Below are 10,540 nucleotides of genomic sequence, written 5' to 3'. Positions count from 1 at the left end.
TTCTGATAATTTCAGTGACTTAATGGTTCATGTATCTCTCTCTCTCGCTCTCCATACACACATATATATATACTTACTTCTCTATAATCTTTCTGTTTATGTATCATCAAAATATTTTTCTTTGTGCTTCATAAGAGATAAAGGTATTTACCTGGGATATGTAAATGAGGAAGTACACTTAGAATTGTATTCTAAGATTTTTTTTTATATAGTGGAACACTTTTTTATCATTTTTTAATAAAAATTAACCATGGAACCCCACAAATACTTAACATTTAATTTTTATTATTTTTAAATAGAAAAAAATTGTAAGTGATCAGCAAAATGCACATCATAAAATTTAAAAAAGACTTTGAAATAACAGTCTGAGTTATAAATAATTACTAGTGACTCAGAAGCCCCTTAGATTATTAATTTTGTGATCTTCTCTGTCCTCCCCACAGGTGATCACTATTCCTTATGATAACACTACTCTTGTTTCTTTCAGTGTACATTGTTTGATGTTCATGTATATAGTCATATTTATTTCTTTCATCATTTCTTTTGTGTATACATATATACCTTATTCCCTGTGGTATTGTGTGCGCTATATATGTATATTATACTGTCCTTATACTTTCTACAATCATATATTTATTAAGCATTATTGAGGAATAATAAACAATAACTGTGTATTTGTACTGGAAAATGTGATATTTTGGCATATGTATAAATTGTGAAATGATTGCCACAATCAGCATACTTAATTTCTATCATCTCATGTAGTTATATTGTGTTTGTGATGAGACTACTTGAGATTTACTCTCAAGTGTCACGTATATAACACGTTATTATTAAGCATATTCACCATGTTGCATGTTAGGTGCCTACATCTTAAAAATATAGCTGTAATTTTGTACCCTTTGGAAAATATCCTCCCCTTTCCCAGAACTTCCCAACTGTGGTAGGCCCACTTCTACTCTCTATTTGTATGAGTTTTATTTTTTTATATTCTGCATAAATGAATTCATGAAGTATTTGTTTTTCTGCGTTGGTTAGGTTATAAGTCTAAACTTGTCACAAATGACAGAGTTTTCTTTTTTAATGTTGAATAGTTATTCATCGTGTGTGTGTTTGTGTGTGTGTGTACATTTTCTTTGTCCATTCATCCCTCTATGAACATTAAGTTATTTCTATAGCTTGATTACTACGACTAATGCTGCAATAAACATGTTGTGAAAATATCTCTTTGACAAACTGTCGCCATCCAGCGGGACATAAAGACACATACACCTCAGATTGTCATGAAGCAGCTTTTTCTTTATTCGGAACCCAACAACAACAACAACCCCCAAAAAGCAGTCCCACCCTCAATATATAAGCAGTTTCATGATAAGCAATTTTGATCAGATATGTCCACCCAATCCTGTTAAAGGTCAAGCAATCAGGAGCTCAAGCATACATGTAGCCAATTGTAACAGCTTCCTGTTTTTCTCCAGGCATACCAAGCAGGCCTTTTGGCTCTGCCAGCCCACAAGAAACTAAGTCTAATCTTTAGTCTATATACCCAGAAGTAAGATTGATAAATCATACAGTAACTGAATGAAGAATCTCTGTACTATTTTCTGAAATACCTATACCAATCTCCCTTCATTCCACAGTGTACAAGGGTTATATTTTTCCCTACATCTTGACTAACATCTGTTATCTTTTGGCTTTTTGATAATAGTCATCCTAATAGATGTGATGCAGTATCTCTTTGTGGACTTGATTTGCATTTCTCTGATGATAACTAGTGTTATGTACCTGTTTATCAACCTGTTAGTCAATTATTTGCCATATTTGGAAAAATTTGTATTCGGGCCTTATCCCAATTTTAAATTTCTCTTCTTTTTCTGTTATTTGAATTCTTTATATATTTTGAATATTAAGCCATTACCAAATATATGACTTGCACATATCTCTTGTTCTCTAGGTTTCCTTGTCATTTAATTGGTTTTATACTTTGCTGTACTGAAACATTTTAGTGTAATGAAGTCACTCTTGATTTTTGCTTTTGTCATGTGTGTTTTGGGGGTCAAATTAAAAAAAAAAAAATCATTGCTAATACCAAAGTCAAGAAGATTGTGCTTCATGCATTTTTCTAGGTATTTTACAAGTTTAAGTCCTTATGAGTTGATTATTATATATAGTATAAGATAAAGTTCAAATATTATTAGCATGTGAATATCCAGTTTTCTCTTTTGTTGAAGAGAATTCCATCTTTCTAATAAGTGTTCATTATATATGCTTGTTTTATTTCTGGGTTCTCTTCCATAATTTCTGTGTGTATTTTACTGCGAGTAGCATACTTGTTTTAGTCAGCTTTTGCACCACTGTGACCAAAAGACTTGACAAGAGCAATTAGAGGAGGAAAAAATTATCTGGGGGCTCACAGTTTCAGAGGTATTTAGTCCAAACACAGCCCGACTCCATTCTTTGGAGCCCTAGGTGAGACATCATAGTGGGATAGCATAGCAGAGGAAAGTGGCTCAGAACATGGCACCAGGAAGCAGAGAGGGAATTCTTCTCTCACCAAGAACAAAATATAAACCTCAAAGGCATGCTCCCAGTGAACCACCTCTAGCCACACCCTACCTGCCTACAGTGACCACCCAGTTAATCCCTATCAGTGGATTAATGCACTGTTTAGGTTAAACCTCTGATAAACCAACTATTTCACCACCAAACTTTCCTGCATTACACCACACCAGAACTTTGGGGGCACACCTAATATCTGAACCATAATAATACTATTATAATTACTATAGCTTTTTAATACTATTCAAACTCTTATGTGTAATGCTTCCAGTTTTGTTCATCTTTATCAAGATTGCTTTAGATATTTGGGGTATATTTTAGTTTCATAATAATTTTAATGTTTTCTCTATTTCTTTGAAAATGTCCTGGTAATTTTGATTGTGAGTCTATTAAACTGTAGCGCACTTTAGCTTAAATGGACATTTTACAATATTAATTTTTAAAATTCATAAACAGGCTATTTTTCAATTAATTTGCATCATACTTATTTCACACTTTCAGTGTACATGTCTTTCACATGGTCTTAGTCTTTGGTGCTACAATGTCAAAATATCATAGTTTTAATAATTTATTAATAATAGAAAATCATATCTCACAGATCTGAAATCTGGGAAGTCCAGGTCTAAGGTACTAGCTGGTTTTGTGTCTTATGAGTCCTACTTTCTCAGCTTCCAGGGTAGTGCCCTATTGTTGCATTTTCCAGAGGGTGAAGAATGCTGTATAATCACATAGAAGAAGGTAGACAGCAATAAAGATATAAGCTCTCTCTAAACCCATTCATGAAGGTACAGTCTTATGATCTGTTTCCCAAAGACTCAGACTCTTAATACCAACAGTGTGAATTAAGTTTCAACATGAATTTTGTTTTCCTTTTTTTTTATTGTAAATAAATGGGATACATGTTATTTCTCTGTTTGTACATGGAGTCAAGGCATACCATTTGTGTAATCATAAATTTAAATAGGGTAATGTTGTTTGATCAATTCTGTTTTTTTTTTTTTTTTTTGCTTCCCCCACACCGCTCCCACCCCTCTTTTCCCTCTATACAGTCCATCCTTCCTCCATTCCTGCCACCCTCCTTAACTCTAACCCTAAACCTAACCCTAACCCTAACACTAACCCCTCCCAACCCCCATTATATGTCATCATCCGCTTATCAGCGAGATCATTTGTCCTTTAGTTTTTTGAGATTGGTCCTTTGGGTATACGCCAGGAGTGGGATAGCTGGGTCAAATGGTGGTTCCATTCCAAGCTTTCTGAGGAATCTCCATACTGCTTTCCAGAGTGGCTGCACTAATTTGCAACCCCACCAGCAATGTATGAGTGTACCTTTTTCCCCATATCCTCGCCAACAACTATTGTTGCTTGTGTTCCTGATAATCGCCATTCTAATTGGGGTGAGATGGAATCTTAGGGTAGTTTTGATTTGCATTTCTTTTATTATAGAGATGTGGAACATTTTTTCATATATTCATTGATTGCTTGTACATCTTCTTCTGTGAAGTGTCTGTTCATTTCCTTAGCCCATTTGTTGATTGGATTATTTGTATTCTTGGTGTAGAGTGTTTGAGTTCTTTATATATTCTGGAACTTAGCGCTCTATCTGAAGTATGAGTGGCAAAGATATTCTCCCACTCTGTAGGCTCTCTACTGAGGATTGCTTTAGCTATTCTGGGTTTCTTATTCTTCCAGATGAATTTCATAATTGTTTGCTCTATTTCTGTAAGGTACATCATTGGGATTTTAATTGGAATTGCATTGAATCTGTATAGCACTTTAGGTAGTATGGCCATTTTGACAATATTAGTTCTGCCTATGCAAGAACATGGGAGATCTTTCCATCTTCTAAGGTTTCCTTCAATTTTTTTCTTTAATGTTCTGTAGTTCTCATTGTAGAGGTCTTTCACCTCTTTTGTGAGATTGATTCCCAAGTATTTTATTTTTTCGAGGATATTGTGAATGGGGTAGTTTTCCTAATTTCTCTTTCTGAAGATTCATTACTTATGTATAAAAATGCATTGGATTTATGAGCATTGACCTTGTAACCTGCTACTTTACTGAATTCACTTATGAGTTTTAAAAGTTTTCTGGTGGAATTTCCAGGATCCTCTAAATATATAATCATGTCATCAGCAAATAGGGATAGTTTGAGTTCTTCTTTTCCTCTTCGTATCCCTTTAATTTCTTTGGTTTGTCTAATTGCTCTGGCTAGAGTTTCAAGGACGATGTTGAATAGAAGTGGTGAAAGAGGGCATCCCTGCCTTGTTCCAGTTTTTAGGGGGAATGCTTTCAGTTTTTCACCATTTAGAATGATATTAGCCATGGGCTTAGCATAGATGGCCTTTACAATGTTAAGGAATGTTCCCACTACCCCAATTTTTTCTAGTGTTTTGAGCATGAAGGGGTGTTGTATTTTATCAAATGCTTTTTCTCCATCTATCGAAATAATCATGTGATTCTTGACTTTAAGTCTGTCGATATCATAAATGACATTTATTAATTTCCGGATGTTGGACCAATCTTGCATCCCTGGGATAAAACCCACTTGATCGTGGTGCACTATATTTTAAATATATTTTTCACTGAGATTTGCTAAAATTTTGTTGAGAATTTTTGCATCGATGTTCATTAAGGATATTGGTCTGAAATTTTCTTTCCTCAATGTGTCTCTGTCTGGTTTAGGTATCGGCATGATATTGGCTTCATAGAATGAGTTTGGGAGGGTTCCCTCATATTCTATTTCATGGAATACTTTGAGGAGTATTGGAATGAGCTCTTCCTTACATGTTTTGTAGAACTCGGCTGAGAACCCATCTGGTCCTGGACTTTTCTTTGTTGGTAAGTTTTTGATGACCTCTTCTCTTTCATTGCTTGGAATTGATTTATTTAAGTTGTGTATGTCGTCCTCATTCAGTTTAGGTAATTCATATGACTCTAGAAACTTGTTGATGTCTTCAAGGTTTTCTGTTTTGTTGGAATATTTATTTTCAAAATAACTTCTAATTATGTTTTCTAATTATGTCTGTTGTGATATTTCCACGTTCATCCTGAATTTTAGTAATTTGAGTTTTCCCGCTCTTTCTCTTTTTTAGTGTGGCTAAGGGTTTATCAATTTTGTTTATTTTTTCAAAGAACCAACTATTTATTTTGTTAATTTTTCTGATTGTTTCTTTTGTTTCAATTTCGTTGATTTCAGCTCTGATTTTAACTATTTCCCGTCTTCTACTACTTTTGGTGTTGGTCTGCTCTTCTTTTTCTAGGGCTTTGAGCTGTAGTGTTAAGTCATTTATTGAATGCGCCCCATGAAATAAATCTTCCTCTAAGTACTGCTTTCATAGTGTCCCAGAGATTTTGATATGATGTGTCTTTGTTCTCGTTTACTTCTAAGAATTTTTTATTTCCCTCCTGATGTCTTCTGTTATCCATTCATCATATAATAGCGTATTATTTAATCTCCAGGTATTGGAGAAGTTTCTGTTTTTTATTCTGTCATTTATTTCTAATTGCAATCCATTATGATCTGATAGAATATGAGGTAGTATCTCTATCTTCTTGTATTTGCTAACATTAGCTTTGTGGCATAAAATATGGTCTATTTTAGAGAAGGATCCATGTGCTGCTGAGAAGAAAGTGTATTCGTTCATTGTTGGATGGTATATTCTATATATGTCCGTTAAGTCTAAATTGTTGATTGTGTTTTTGAGATCTATGGTTTCTTTATTCAATTTTTTTTGGAAGATCTTTCCAGTGGTGAGAGAGGTGTGTTAAAATCGCCTAGTATTATTGTGTTGTGGTCTATTTGATTTCTGGAATTGAGAAGGATTTGTTTGACGTACATGGATGAGCCAATGTTCGGGGCATAGATATTTATGATTGTTATGTATTGCTGATTTATGCTTCCCTTAAGCAGTATGTAATGTCCTTCTTTATCCCTTCTGACTAGTTTTGTCTTGGAGTCCACATTATCTGAAATGAGGATGGATACTCCAGATTTTTTGCTGTGTCCGTGTACATGGTATGTTTTTTCCCATCCTTTCACCTTTAGTCTATGGGTATCTCTTTCTATGAGATGAGTCTCTTGCAGGCAGCATATTGTTGGATTTTTCTTTTTAATCCAATCTGCCAGTCTATGTCTTTTGATTGATGAGTTCAGGCCATTAACATTCAGGGTTATTATTGTGATATGATTTGTATTCCCAGTCATTTGACTCATTTTTGTTTTTTGACATGATTTGGTTTCTCCTTTATTTGGCTATTCCTTTTGGCTAGTTCCTCCCATTGCTGATTCGCATCATTGTTTTTCATCTCTTCCTCATGGAATATTTTGCTGAGAATGTTCTGTAATGCCGGCTTTCTTTTTGTAAATTCCTTTAGCTTTTGTTTATCATGCAAGGATCTTATTTCGTCGTCAAATCTGAAGGTAAGTTTTGGTGGGTATAAGATTCTTGGTTGGCATCTGTTTTCTTTCAGGGCTTGATAAATGGTGTTCCAGGCTCTTCTAGATTTTAGGGTCTGGATTGAAAAATCTCCTGATATTCTTATTGGTTTCCCCCTGAATATAACTTGATTCTTTTCTCTCGTGGCCTTTAAAATTCTGTCTTTATTTTGTATGTTAGGTATTTTCATTATAATGTGCCTTCGTGTGGGTCTATTGTAATTTTGTATATTTGGAGTCCTATAAGCCTTTCGTACTTGATTTTCCATTTCATTCTTCAGATTTGGGAAATTTTCTGATATGTTTGATTGAATAGATTGTTCATTCCTTTGGTTTGTTTCTCTAAGCCTTCCTCAATCCCAATAATTCTTAAATTTGGCTTTTTCATTATATCCCATAATTCTTGTAGATTCTGTTCATGATTTCTTACTATCTTCTCTGTTTGTTCAACTTTGTTTTCAAGATTAAATATTTTGTCTTCAGTGTCTGAGGTTCTGTGTTCCAGGTGTTCTAACCTATTGGTTATGCTTTCTATGGAGTTTTTAACTTGGTTTATTGTTTCCTTCATTTCAAGGATTTCTGTATTTTTTTTTCAGTATCTCTAACTCTTTATTTAAATGATCTCTTGCTTCCCATATTTGCTCTTTTAACTGTTGACTGGTGCGATCATTTAATGCCTGCCTTTGCTCTTTCATCTCCTCCTTCAATGCCTGCATTTGCTCTTTCATCTCCTCATTTGCTTCCCTCATTGGTTTAATTATGTACATTCTGAACTCCCTTTCTGACATTTCTTCTGCTGTGCTATTTTGGGTTTTATTGGTATAGTATCTGGGTTGGTTTGGGGCATTTTCTTCCCTTGTTTTCTCATATTGGTCAGATGTCAGTGCTACTCTGAGCTATTGCAGATTCCCTCCTTTGTTTTATAGTGTCCCTGTAGATTTCCAGTATATCACCTCCCAGCCTTCAGTAGCCTGAAGTCTTGGAGGAACTTGGTAATGCAGTGCTTCCAAAGAAAGCTGCCCCTAGCCTGCTACTGCTTCCAGGTCTTTGAGCTGGCTTTGTGTGGAAAGGCTCTCACTGGGTGACCTGCCCCGAGAAGCTGGCCGTGGATGGAGCCTGCTGCCGGAGGAAGCAGGGCTGATTGGGGAAGTCCCTGGCTGTCCTGCCCTGGTCCCAGAAGCCACCTGTGGGTGGGGCCTGCCACTGTGTCCGGGACTTGGAGCTGGCTCTCTGCGGAAAGGCTCTCACTGGGCGGCCTGCTCCAAGAAGCTGGCCATGGAAGGAGCCTGCCACTAGAGGGAACAGGGCTGCTTGAGGAAGTCTCTGGCTGCCCTGCCCTGGTCCCTGAAGCCACCTGCATGCCTCGGCCCGCCGCTGGGTCCGGGGCTTTGAGCTGGCTCTGTTCGGAAAGATTCCGAGAAGCTGGCTGTGGATGGAACCTGCCGCCGGAGGGAGCGGGGCTGCTTGGAGAAGTCTCTGGCTGCCCTGCCCTGGTCCCAGAAGCTGCCTGCATGCCAGAGCTCACTGCTGGGTCCCAGACCTGGAGCTGGCTCTGTGCAGAAAGGCTCTCATTGGGCGGTCTGCTCCGAGACACTGGCCATGGAAGAAGCCTACCATCAGAGGGAGCAGGGCTGTTTGGGGAAGTCCCTGCCTGCCCTGCCCTGGTCCCCAAAGCCACCTGCGGGCCTGGGTCCGCTGCTGGGTCCAGGACCTGGAGCTGACTCTGTGCAGAAAGGCTCTCACTGGGTGGCCTGCTCCAAGAAGCTGGCCGTGGAAAGAGCCCGCTGCCGGAGGGAGCAGGGCTGCCTGAGGAAGACTCTAGCTGCCTTGCCCTGCTCTGAGAAGCTGCCCCTGTCAGGGCCTGCCCCTCGGGCTGAGCTCACCCGGTGTGGGAAACTCACCCTGTGGCTCTGTGTTAGTCCGAGTCTCTCAGTGCCTCCCCTTCTTGAATCCTGGGTTCTGGAGCGACAGGAGATGCAGTCATCCTCTAGTTCGCCTTCTTGGATCCCCCCCTCAACATGAATTTTTGAGGGAACACATAAACAAATCGTAACATTCACCCAATTCCTCCTAAAATTCGTTTCCTTTCAACATACAAAATACACTCACCCCATTCCTATTGCCCACAAAATGCTTAACTCATTTCTCCATTAGCTTTAAAGTCTAAGTACAAAGTTTCATCCAAATATCATCTAAGTAAGATATGGGTGAAACTTCAGTTATGATTCATCTTAAAGAAAATTCTCTTTCAGCTTGGAAACTGTATCAGGCAAGGTATATTTTTCCAAAATACAGTGATGTGATAGGCCTAGGATAGATATTTCCATTCCCAAATGGAAAAGTGGGAATAAGAAGGGAATAACAGACCCTAACCCAGTCCAAACCCAACAGTGCACACATTAAATCTTGAGGTTTCAAAGTTATTTTCTTTGACAGGAAGCTCTGCCTTCCAGAGGCACTAGGGTGCGGATTAAGACCCCACAGCTCCAGATGGACCTGCCCCATGGCTGTGCTGATCACAGCTCCAGGCAGCTCTCCTGGGGTGGAATCCATCACTTGCCTGCATCTTAAGAGAGATCTGCTGCCCAAGATTTATGAGTCTGGGGTACCGGGAACATTTTTATTCCCATGGCTCTACTAGGCCATTGCTCTGTCCAGAGTTATCTATGGTATTTTGGCATTAGTAATATAGTTTATTATTTGGGAATCATTTTAAAACATGTCTGAGAACCTTCTGAAGGACTTGATAAGTATTGATTGATAGGAAGTAATTCTAGCACTTCTGATTTAATGAGTCTTGGGTAGACCCTGAGAATTTGCATTTCTAATAAGTTCTCAAATGAAATAGATGCTTCTGGTAAAAGGATCGCACTTGAAATCTATTGCTTTAATCACGTTAGTATAATCTGATACATTTTTAAATGACAATTTAATCTTGTGTGAGAGTTTGTTGGAATAGGGGGATCATTTTCATTATATGCAAATGTGTTAGTTACCTTAATTTTACTCTAACAAAATACCTGAGATAGTTAACTTATAGAGCCAAAAGGTTTATTTTGACTAGTGATTGTGGCATTTCCAGTCCGAGATCTCATGAGATCACTGTTTTGGATCATTCACTGTGGTGCCGGATGCCAATAGAGGAGCACGTTCAGAGCAAACTATTCATAGCATGAGCAAGGAAAGAAAGAGACCTGTCATTCCACAATCACCGTTAAGAATACTTCTAATGTCCTAGTACTACAATGAGGCCTTATCTCCTAATAGGTCCACCCTGAAGACCAAATCTTTAACATATGGACATTTGAGGGACTCTTACCCGAGCCTCAGCAGTAAACAGAAATTAACAATGATGAATCATATGTTTTGATTTTAGAAACGAATAGTAAGCTTTCCTTGTTCTGCATCAGAATAAATCTACATTCAAAATTCACTCACCATTGTGGACTACTATTTCCTAAGGAGTAATCTGGGAAAATAAAATATGGATAAGAGTTTTAATTTATCCTAAATATATTTGATACACTCTATGTTACAATCTAAAGA

The sequence above is a fragment of the Sciurus vulgaris genome (genome assembly GCF_902686455.1).
Source record: "Sciurus vulgaris genome assembly, chromosome: 15".
Taxonomy (NCBI): Eukaryota; Metazoa; Chordata; class Mammalia; order Rodentia; family Sciuridae; genus Sciurus; species Sciurus vulgaris.
The sequence above is the reverse complement of the archived record's forward strand: the minus strand, read 5'-3'. Positions refer to the sequence as shown.